General features: G+C 36.2%; 1 non-coding gene across 1 annotated transcript; it reads left to right on the top strand.

Moving 5' to 3' along the window:
- Nucleotides 1-12,016: 12,016 nt before the first annotated feature.
- On the top strand, nucleotides 12,017-12,121 carry LOC128292125 (small nucleolar RNA R71). Its single transcript, XR_008282110.1, has one exon. It is a non-coding gene; the product is annotated as a small nucleolar RNA R71 (small nucleolar RNA).
- Nucleotides 12,122-12,825: the final 704 nt, after the last annotated feature.

Here is a 12,825-nt window from a genome sequence, read left to right as displayed (position 1 = left end):
GATAGTTTCAGACTTTTTACTCTTCCCAGTACTTTCTCAATCATTTTAGCTTTTTCTACTAAATCTGCAAACTCTGTAATCCGTAGAGGCATCAATTGCAGTTGAAATTCATCTCGCAGTCCTCTTAGAAATCGCTTGCATCTGTCAGCTTCAGTCAGTACAAATTCAGTTGCATATCTGCTCAATCTCAAAAATTCCCATTCATAATCCACTACAGACATATCTCTCTGTTTCAGCATCAAAAACTCCTATTTCCGGTCTTCCATATATGTCTCTCCCAAATACTTCTTCTGAAATTCCCGTTGAAAGAATTCCCAGTTTACCTGTTCTTCTGGTATATTCTGAATCACTGATTCCCACCATATGTAAGCCTCCACTTGTAACAGAGAAACAACACATATTAAAATTTCATGTAGGGTGCATTCTAATTACTTCAAAATTCTCTTGGTAGTCTCTAACCAATTTTCAGCTGTTGTTGAATCAGTTCCCTTTGATTTCATAAATTCTGTAGCTCCATATTTTCGCAATTCCTTAATAGGGGCTCTTCGGGTAGCAGAGGTAGAAGTAGTAGCAGGTATACTTCCTACCGCTCTTTGAAGAGCTTCGGCAATCATTCTAAATATTTCTATATTATCCCTTCCAGTATTCGGTAGTTGGTTACCTAGCAGATTTACACTTTGGGTTGCAGATTCAGATTCATTTACATCACGTGATTCATCTCTACTATACATTTCTTGATCGGTGCCCTCGATACTTTCGTCAGACATTTACTACTATAAAACAGAGTTAATTTATTAGTATATATATAAATCAGCATCCAATCTCAACTCAAGTTTAACATAGAAATGGCATGTACCTCTAGACTCAATTCCAAACTCTATTGAGTCCTAGAATCGACTAAATATGGGCCTACAGGGCCCAATACATGTTTTATAAGTGGTTTGAGAATAAATTGGCAACTTTGGAAATTTTTCCTTGAAGATAGGGGCACATGCCCGTGTGGCCAGCCCGTGGAGTTCCCATGGCAGTGGGGCCAGGCCGTAGGTATATCTAACTTGCACACATGGCCGTGGGAATAGCCCGTGTGACATAAACAGAGAGCCACACTTAGCCGTGTGAAAACATGATTTTTGACCATTTTTAAGCTATTTTCACATGCTAAACACATCTAATTCATACCCAAATATTTACTAATAGTTCTTAAATCAAATATCATTTGTTATGCCATCCAAACTTAGCAAATATTCATTCATTCACTTCAACACCTCTTAAGGATTATATACCACAATTCATCAAAATTATACTACATTATCATACTAATCAAACGCTTGTAAGTTTAACTTCCAAAATACGCATATTTTATACCATGCTTCAACAACTTTAATGTTTATTCACTATCATGTACAAAATAACACCTTAATAACCTAGATACATGCCATTTTACCAAAAGAAAAGTATTCACCACTTTGAGTCCGGGATTGGCTTGGATGCTGAGTCCTTCGCTTTATTTTGTACCTAATCCTTCGCACGGAAACATACCGTACGCTAAGTATATACTCAGTGGTATTTCTGTAAACTAATACTTAAAAAAATAGTAAACTATGTATATACATTGTAGCTTAAACTTTTTACTTCAAAATCTTAATAGTTTCATCTCTTACAATCAGTTTGTATCCTTTTTCATATCATTCAATGTATTTCAACATCGTATATCAGTTTCAGTTACATAAACGATAGCAATAAGTCTTCAGTACTTTTATTTGCCCCTATTAACATGACTCGGACCTGAACAGATACACGGATACAACCTACACACCGAGGATAATGTACAGTGTTTCTTCGACCAAAGCCGGAATACACCGTAAGGGTAATGTGAATAAATAATATCCACGATTAGGTACGAGTACGTCTTGAACGAATCCGGAACGATCCACGATGAGTCGACACATATAGTGTCTCATCGACACACAGTCAGAATATCGATGAACACTTCCAATCCTATGGCATGCCAATTATATCCGACTAGCCCAATACTGTTAATAAGGTATTCAAATCATATCATTATAATACAACAACTGTAACAGTTTCCATCATATCATTCATTATACATTCTAACTATTAAAAATATCAATTACATTGTATTAAAACATTAAGCATAGTTTATAAAAATACAAATTGAAATTCTCGAGTTTACTCGATGTCCTCGTTCACTTTCTCCTTTCCCTTTTTCAATGACGTTTCTGGTGCTACGTTGGCTACATAAAATTTAACATTTAAAATTATCAATGCAAGTTATTTAATAACACATTCTTTTATTTCCATGTAACTTTTATTATATTTCCAATTAAGTCCTTCCACCATAACCATTCTTTTTCTTCAAATAACCTTATAGTTTTCATTTTATACCTACTTTATACAAGTTTCAACTCTTAATATTCAATATAAAACATCAATTCTACAATTTAAACAATTTAATCCCTATTATAAACAAACTTATATCTCTCTTTACAAATCAATCCTTTTCCCACTTTTAACTTGAATTTCTATCAATTAAACCAATAATTCATCAATTCATACAACTTAATCAACATCTAAAAATTCATTAACTTTCTAAATTTCAACATAACTCAAGTAGTATTTCTTCCTAGGATTTCATAAACACCAAAATTATAAGAAAGGGGATTAAATTGGCTTACCACTTAAAGCTTGAACCTTAAAACCCCATTTTTCCTTTCTTTTTCTTTCCCTTTTTCTTTCTTTCTTTTCATGTTCTGTTCGTGCCCTTCTTTTTCCTTTTTATTTATGTTTATATTTCTTTTATTTATTATAACTATTATATTATATTTTAAATTGTAATTATTATTTCTTTAAATATTAAGTAAATACATATATATTCATACATTTGTACCAATTAAAATAATACACATGTATTTATACTTACCACACACTTGTCACATAAGGCTTATTTGCTAATTTAATCCCTTAAATTTTCTCTATTCTACAATTAAACTTTTACACTATATTCAATCTAGTTCTTTCACTAAATTAGCCTTAATTCAAGCTAATTCACTTAACCAAAGTCTAATTAACTACACTACTAGCTTCGTAAATATTTCTAATAAATATTTACGAATTCATTTTGCAAAAATTATAACCCAAAAATTCAATTTTCCGATGACCTTAAAATTTGGGTCGTTACATAGATGTTATTAGTCTCGAGAGAGATAATAATATAACTTAGAGATTTCTATGGATCAAGTCAAATGAATAAATCGTCTGATTCAGAGTCAAATAACAAGTGAAGTCTAGGTGGATTTTTCCTTGGGTATTGTCTTAATCAATCGAGTTTTCTCAAAAGGTTTTCCCCAATTTTCTCTCTGTGCATCCTTAGTTTAGTTAATTAGTTTAGATAAACAAACCCCTTAATTTTTAGGCTAGATAATAAAAGGGAAGTAATTACTAGTACTCTTGGTTCCTTTGGGTTCGACAATCCGATCTTGCTAAAGCTATACTACTGTTCGATAGGTACACTTGCTTTCATCGTGATAATAGTTAGTTTCAAGAACGATTAATTATAAATTTTTAAAACCTATCGCGAATATCACGTACCGGACGCATAAGCAACTACCTTTCCATTTTGCATTAATACACACCCAAGTCCATTTAAAGAACAATCATTGTACACAACGAAATCTTTCCCCAATTCTAGCAAAGTCAACACTGGTGCCTCTGTTAACATTTGTTTGGAAGTTTCAAAACTTTGTTGGCACTGATCATTCCATACAAATGGTACATTCTTTTACAGTAGCTTTGTCATTGGTAAAGCTATCTTTGAAAATCCATTCACAAACCTTCGATAATATCCAGCCAATCCAAGGAAACTACATACCTCTGGCACATTTCTGGGAACTTTCCACTGAAGTATTCCTTTAATCTTCTTTGGATCTACTCTAATCCCATCTGCTGATACTACATGACCAAGAAATACAACCTCCGTTAACCAAAACTCGCGCTTACTCAATTTCCCATATAATTACTTCTCTCGCAATATTTGCAAAACAATTCGGAGATGTTGTTCATGTTCAGTTTTAGACTTCGAATATATCAAGATATCATCAATAAAAACCACTATAAACTAATCCAAGTATGGTTGGAAAATCCGATTTATAAGAACCATAAAAGCAGCCGGAGCATTTGTAAATCCAAATGGCATCACCAAGAATTCATAGTGCCCATATCGTATAGGAAATGCGGTCTTCAATACATCACTCTCCTTTACTTTCAACTGATAATATCCCGACCTCAAATCAATTTTTGAAAACACAGAAGCTCCATTTAGATGATCAAATAAATCATCAATATGAGGTATCAAGTATTTGTTCTTGATAGTCACCTTATTCAACTGTCGATAATCAATACATAACCGCACCGAACCATCTTTCTTTTTAACGAATAACTCTGGAGCTCTCCACAGTGACATACTAGGTCGTATAAAACCTCGATCCAATAAGTCTTGCAACTCCTTCAACTCAGTAGGTGACATTCTATATGGAGGTATTGACACTGGATCTGTACCTGGGTATACTTCAATCACAAATTCTACTTTCCGATCAGGAGGCAATCCAGGCAATTCTTCAGGAAACACATTAGGAAATTCACATACAGTTTAGATTTTACTGCACTGACTCTGAACTGAATCAGAATTAATTACATATGCTAAGAAAGCAACACATCCTTGATTAAGAAGCTTACTAGCTTTAATTGTAGAAATAACACGAACTGTCCCACTGCTCCAAATACCATTTACTTCGATCTGATCACTATTCTCATTCTGAACAGTAAATTTCTTTTTATTACAGTCCAAAATTACTCCATGTTCTGATAGCCAATCCATACCCAATATAATATCAAAATCGCAGAATGACATAATCAACAAATCAACAGAAAAGATTTTATCCTGAATCATTAATGGATATCTTCGACATATCTGATTCACTAACATAGTTTGCCCCAATGGACTAGACACTTCTATCATAACAGTAACAGTAGTCGACACATATAGTGTCTCATCAACACACAGTCAAAATATCCCTGAACACTTCCAATCCTATGGCATGCCAACTATATCTGATTAGCCCAACACTGTTAATAGGGCATTCAAATCATTTCATTTTAATACAGAAACAAAAACAATTTCAATTACATCATTTATCATACATACCAACCAATTAAAAATAACAATTACATTTATTAAATTATTAAGCATAGCTTATAGAAATACAAACCGTAATTCTTGAGTTTACTCGATATCCTCGTTCACTTTCTCCTTTTCCTTTTTCGATGACGTTTTTGGTGCTACGTTAGCTGCATAAAATTTAACATTTAAAATTATTAATGTATGTTATTTAATAACACACTCTTCTATTTTCCATGTAGCTTTTGCATAAATTCCAATTTAGTCCTCCCACCATAACCATTCTTTTTCTTCAAATAAATCTCATATTTTCATTTAATACCTACTTTAAACAAGTTTCAACTCTTCATTTTCAATATAAAACATCAATTCTACAATTTAAACAATTTAGTCCCTACTATGGCAAAACTTGTATCTCTCTTTACAATTCAATCTTTCTCCCACTTCTTACTTGAATTTCTATCACTTAATATCACAATTCATCTATTTATTTAACATCTAAAAATTCACTAATTTTCTATAGTTTATAATTAAGCTTTTACACTTTTCTCAGTTCATTCCTTACACTAAATTAACCTTAATTCAAGCTAATTCACTTAACTAAAATCTAACTAATCTCTCACTTAACTTCGTAAATATTTCTAATAAATATTTACGAATCAAAATTTCAAAATCGAAGACTCGAAATCTCACTTTTCCAGTGACTTTAAAATCTGGGTTGCTACAGTTTGTTTATTCCTGAATAGCACCCATCAACTGAACCTTGTAAAACTGATTAGTAATGTTTAGGGGATTTATATCGATAAGGTTGTTACGATTAGAAATAATGAAATAACTAGACAAAAGAGAATTCAAATTATACTAATAAAAGTATTTTAAGAAAATGATAAATAAAGACAAAAAGAAATGCTAAAATAAAGATAAAATGAAAAGAAAAACAAATTGAGAATTAAATAGACTCAAAAGTCCTCGTCGACATCTGGATCGTGAAGTGGTGGTGCTAGAGGCGATATGTGAAAATGTTGACAAATTTTTTTTATAGTCGCCTCGATGCTGTCGAATCGCTGAGTGCAATATTGCTCAAAGCGATGAAGGTGGTTAGAAACTTCAGATAATGAAGCAGCCGCATGAACTGGCCGGTGACTCGATGGTGGTCAGCTCGTGCAATTCGATACTGAGGAGGGTCAAACCCACGACGACGTTCAATCATTCCTATATGGAGCATACTTTGGATGCCCTGTGGGGACATCTGGCCAATAAAAGTGAGCGATGAAGATTGTGTCACTATATTCAGGAGCCCAAAATATCGTGCTAGACGAGTCACATATGGGCCAATGCTGATGACTCTCTTTCGGTGTCGTTCTATTTGATGGCGAAAGGCAAGGGCGACAAAGTATGCGAGATCAAAAATATGCCATTGCCTCATGCTCCACAGGAAGTATGCGTCGTGAGTGTTGATGACGCCAGTGCTCTCTCGCCTCCCCGTTAATGTGTGTGCCAAAAGGGCGTAGAGATAGCGCAGAGCTGGAGCTAAAGCCGATGCCTTTGAACGGCTAGGATCATAAATGTATGTAGCAAGCATAAGGTCTATTCAACACGATGAAGCTGAACGATGGATTTGGCGGTAGAGGTAGGGGAAATTGTCGGCCTCCAAAAACTCGTCAGTATAGAGTCCCAAGGCAGCTCCAAATTCTGGGACACTCAACTGACGTACTAGACCACCAAGGCGGAATTGAACTGTTCTTGTGTCGCCGTACTCTGCCATCACTGTCTGTAACTGGAAAGTCAAGCCGAGTTCCAAGGTGAACTCAAAATATGTCGGCTTGATGATATCAAAGAAGTAGTCCCACGGAGCGGTGGTAAGGAGTGCTCGAATTGAATCAGCTAGGTGGACCTGTTCTAGTGCAGCCCAATCGATGTAACACCCCACACCAAGGGGTCAGGCACGTAGGATCTGAAATAATTCCTCCTGAGGCCCTGGTGGAAATTGGAGGAATGGATGTCGTATCTCAGTGGTGGGACCCGAGAAGGATGCCGCTCTTTTTCACTTTTTAGAGGAGGGGACGACAGCTTTCTTGCCTCTAATGTTCGTCATGGTATCTGCGAAAGTAGTCACATGACTCGCATCAACATCGTAACCAAATGAATAAGAACAAACATCTAAATCCAACATAATCAAGCAGACAAGAGAAGTAGAATCATAATGGCTAGTGGAGAACTAACTACTAGAGTACTAAATATGTATGAGCAAGATACAAATTAACTCAATCAAAGCAAATGACCCAAAAAAGAAAAAAAAAACTATACAGCATATAGCAAATATCCAAAATGTTGTTAAGCAGAAAATCAACAAAAATTGAAACTAAGTAAGAATCACAAATGACAGTAAAGTATTAGTAGTAATAAATCAGTCAGATAAAAATAATATAGACTAGTGATAAAGAAATATAGGTAATAATAGTCAACAAATAAAACAAAATAAATGAGTAAAATAGTATAAAAATGTTAAAGGTGCAAGAGAGAAAATCGAGAGTGGTGGGGTCGGTGGAGTGGTGCGGCGGTGTTTGGTGGTCGGAGAGAGAGAGGGGAAAACGAAGAGAGAAAGGAGGAAAGGGAAGGAGAGGGGGAAGAAAGAATAGAAAAGGAAAGAAAGGAGAAAGAAAAATGGAGAAAGAGGATGGAGGTAAAAAAAATAGGGGAGTAATGGAAAGAAGAAAGGAAAAGAGAAAAAGGGAAATAAGAAGAAATTAGGGTTAGGGGGAAATAAAAGGGGCCATGGTCGTGTAAGCCCCATTTTAAGCCACACGACCGTGGCCCACGCCTATATGGTATGCTCCCAGCCTGTTTTTTTCATGAAATCGTAGTCAGTGTCGCACACGGTCCCTTCGACACGCTCGTGTCCCCAGGCCGTATGGTGCGCACAGTTACGTCGCACGATTGTGTACACATTTGTTTGTTTCTCCCACGCCCGTGTTCATGGCTTATGCTTATGGTTTGATGTTTTAAGTCAGTATCACACACGACCTTCAGACACGCCTGTGGGCACACGGCCGCATCGTACGGCCATGTGGTGATTCCTTAGTTTATCCCACGCCCGTGGTAGGTCCAACACACCAGTGTCTAGTAAGTAGGATGGCGCACGGCTTTCTGGCATGGATGTGCCATCATTCCATGTTCTCTTGACTTGTTTGAATGTTTCAATCTTTTTGTAAGTTTCCATACGGCAGTGGCTATTTATCGCAGCCCGTGGGTCATCCTGTCTTGGGAAAAATATTTGGCCTATTTTAGCACGGCCATAGCCACGCTCGTGTCTCCTACCTCTAGGGAGCCCACGGCCTAAAGCACACCCGTGTGCTAGGCTGTGTGTGCTAAAAATACATGCAGTCATTATATAAAAAAATCGAAAACAAAAATAAACTAAATTTATTTAGTGAGGTTAGTGCTCGGGATGCCTCCTGAAAAGCGCTTATTTAAAGTCTAAGCTTGACTTACCTCAATTTCGTGTGATTACGGTGGATTGAGGAGTTGAAAATCCTCACCTCTGGTATCAATTTTATCAAAATAAGGTCTGAGTCGGGTATTATTTACCTTGAAAGTTTCGAATTCAGTGTGTTTTACCGCGACTGTACCATGTGGGAAGGTTTTCAGTACCATGAAGGGAATTGCTCCATTTGTATTGTGCTCTAAAGTAGCAATTCAAAGGTCCTTTTCATCTAACCATACTTTGTCCCTGTCTTTAAATTACGTTGTTTCATCCCTACGCTTGTCGTGGTGTTGCTTTGATTCATCGTGTGCTTTTGGTTTCTCATTGACATGTGCTCGCCATTCGTCTAGCTCATCGATTTGTAGTCTCCGTTCTTCATAACTCATTCTGTTTTTGTCACATGAACTAGAATGTATCTCCATCACTGATACGTGATATTCGTGACAGGTTTTAAAGATTTATGAAAGGATCATTCTTGATACTAAGTTATTATCATGATTAAGGCAAGTGTAACTATCGAACAGTAGTATAGTTCAGCAAGACTGGATTGTCGAACCCAAAGGAACTACGAGTACTAGTATTTACTTCCTTTTTATTATCTAGCCTAAAAATTAAGAGGTTTGGTTATCTAAACTATATATTAACTAAGAATGCACAGAAAGAAAATTTGGGAAAATACTTTTGGGAAATTTTTATTGATTAAGACAATACCTAAGGAAAAATCCACCTAGACTTCACTTGTTATTTGACTCTAAATCAGACGATTTATTCATTTGACTTGATCCGTAGAAATCCCTAAGTTATATTATTATCTCTCTCGAGACTAATAACATCTAACCCTAGGTTGAATAATTGAAATCTCTTTCTAATTAACGCTCTAGAATTGCATTAACTCGATCTATGGATTCCCTTATTAGGTTTCACCCTAATCCAGCAAAATCTTATCACCCTATCTCTAGGCGTGCAATCAACTCCACTTAATTATGACAAATTTACTCTTAGACAAGGTCTATTCCATCTCTGAATAAGAGTTTAACTGGAATCAATATCCTGGAATATCAAAAAAAGAATTAAGAACACATAATTAAGAACAAGTCAAATATTTATCATACAATTCAGATAATAATAAGAAGATCCGTCTTAGGTTTCATTCCCCTTGGGTATTGAGGGGGTTTAGTTCATACTTATGAAAGAAAACATCTCAAAAGCATAAAGAAAAAAAACATAAGAAAACCCAAAACTCCTGAAGGAACTTGAAGGGAGATCTTCAATCTTGATGATGAATCCGGCTTCTAAGATGGATCAATCGGCTTTCCTTAAGTAATTCCTTACTTTCTACTCTCTATGTCCCCTTCCTAAGTGCCTCATTAAGTGTTTAAATAGGATTTAGAATGCCTAAGAGCCCTCAAAATTGGCCTTTTCCGAATAGGGTTATACTTGGGCTCGGCAGGGACACGCTCGTGTGACACGCCCCTGTGCGATTACTTAAGGCCATGGTCAAGGCTGTTAAATGGGCACGGGCATGTGATCTACCCGTGTAAGTCATGGTTTAATCTTACCAAAGGGACACGGCTGTGTGACACGGCTGTGTGAGGAAGTCCAGGCCGTGTTGATTTCCCACGTGGGTCTATTTTCTCTGTTTTTGGCCCGTTTCTCGCCCTTTTTATTCTCCTGTGCTCACCTAAGTATAAATAATGAAATTAAAGGATTAAGAGCATCAAGTTCACCAATTCTAAGGAGAAACCATCCATAATTGGGCTAAGCATGGGATAAAAATATGTATAAATTATGGTTTATCAATCACGTTCTGCCTAGGGGTTTCCTGAAAAGAAGTTTGAGCCATAATGTTATTTATATCAACAGAACTTGTATAGCCATCTTACTTACTAGATAATTTAATCGAATCACGAGCTTGAAGAATAATCGTGTCATCTCCTACACGAAGTATTAGTTCTCATGTGCCAATATCAATGATAGTCCTAGCAGTTACTAAAAACGGTCATCCTAAAATCAAAGGCACGTCACTATCTTCTTCCATGTCTAGAACAACAAAATCAATTGGGAATATAAATTTATCAATTTTGACAAGCACGTCTTCAATAATACCCCTAGGAAATCTAATTGTTTTATTTGCCAATTGAATGCTCATCCTAGTTTGTTTGGGTTTCTCAAGACCTAGTTGTTTAAACATTTTATAAGGCATGACATTAATACTTGCCCCTAAATCAGCCAAAGCATTGTTAACATTTAAACTACCAATTAAGCAAGGAATTGTAAAACTCCCTGGATCTTTCAACTTGTTGGGTAGCTTATTTTTTAAAATGGATGAGCAAACTGCGTTTAATTCCACATGTGACGCATCATCTAACTTTCATTTATTAGCCAAGAGCTCCTATAAAAATTTCATTGCATTTGGCATCTATGAAAGAGCTTCAATAAATGATAAGTTGATATGCAACTTTTTTAGTAATTTAAGGAATTTACCAAATTGCTCGTCCATGTGGTCTTTCCTTATTGTCTTAGGGTAGGTCACACGAGGTTTATACTCTTTACTTACTGGCTCCTGTGTACCATGATTCATCTTATCCTTACCATTACTTACCACATCCTCATGCCTCGTTTCCAATTTAGATTCAACTAACCCTTCTTCGTCATGCACAGTGATGGCATGGAGTTGCTCCTTTGGGTTAATTTCTGTGTTACTAGGCATGCTACCTTGTGGTCATTCAGAAAGTAACTTAGCAAGTTTCCCTATTTGAGTTTCGAGCCCTTGAATTGACGCTTGCTGATTCTTAAGCGCTGTTTCAGTATTCTGAAAATGATTTTCTGACACTGAGATGAATTTTGTTAGCATCTCTTCAAGGTTTGATTTCTTCTCTTGTCGGTAAGGTGGTTGTTGAAAACCTGGAGGATGTTGTGGTCTTTGATTTTTTTGACCACCCCACGAGAAATTGGGATGGTTCCTCCAACCTACATTATACGTGTTACTATACAGGTTATTTTGAGGTCTAGAATTATTACCCATATAGTGGACTTGTTTCTCCTCAATGCTAGGGTTGAACGATGGATAGTCTGTGCTGTGCACTCCTCCTCCATTTAAATCACACCTCATGACTGAAAACACCAGCTACTTTTGTTGGCTTCGTTCTCATGACTTTCCACTGATAGTTATTCAGCGACATCTCTTCAACAAATTCATAAGCCTCTTCAGGTGTTTTATTATTTAAAGTTCCATCGGCGGCTACATCGATCAATTGCCTTGTTGAGGGGTTCACACTGTTGTAAAAGTCTGAACCTGCAGCCATAGAGGTAACCCATGGTGAGGGCACCATCTTAATAAGTCATTGTGGGCACCATCTTAATAAGTCATTGTATCTATCCCATGCATCATAAAGAGTTTCTAGATCCATCTGTACAAAAGAAGAGATATCATTCCTCAATTTCCTAAATGGCATCGTTAGAAACACCATTAATCTTAAAGGTGTCGCAGAATTCCAAAAAAATTGCTAAATGAGTGTTTGGATCCTCGTCCTGCAAACCATCAAACTAAACAAACTGTTGTATCATTTGAATCATGTTAGGTTTCAGTTTAAAATTATTTGTAGCAACAGCAAGTCTAACTATACTCGATTCAGTTCCTGTTAAAGTAGGTTTAGCATAATCATACATAGTACGAGGAGAAGGATCCTGATTTACTGGATTTACAGCAACCACAGGAGGTAACGAATTGTTCTGATTATCAGCCATCTCCTCCGGTGTGGTATGGATATCACCCTCTCGCTCTTTCTCTATGTATTGTAGGCTTCACCTTATTTCTCTTCGGTTTCTGTGAGCTGTGCTCTCGATCTCACTATCAAAAAGCAAAGGTCCTGACGGGTGTCTTCTAGTCATAAACTATAAAAACCTGCCAAAAGTAAATAAAAGAAAAATTAAACTAAAAGCAAAAAGTAAATTGTAATAAAAGTAAAAATGGTTAAAGTAATAAAAATCAAGCTTTCCTAATATCTTAGTCCTCGACAACGACGCTAAAAACTTAATGGTCATAAAACTAACTAAATATTCGACTAAGGCAAGCGCACCTATTGAACAGTAGTATAGTTGAGGTGAAACCAAAAATATCGTATCACGAGGACTAAAAGTACTAGTA

The sequence above is a fragment of the Gossypium arboreum genome, chromosome 4 (assembly GCF_025698485.1).
Source record: "Gossypium arboreum isolate Shixiya-1 chromosome 4, ASM2569848v2, whole genome shotgun sequence".
In the NCBI taxonomy this organism is placed as follows: domain Eukaryota; kingdom Viridiplantae; phylum Streptophyta; class Magnoliopsida; order Malvales; family Malvaceae; genus Gossypium; species Gossypium arboreum.
The sequence above is the reverse complement of the archived record's forward strand: the minus strand, read 5'-3'. Positions and strand labels throughout refer to the sequence as shown.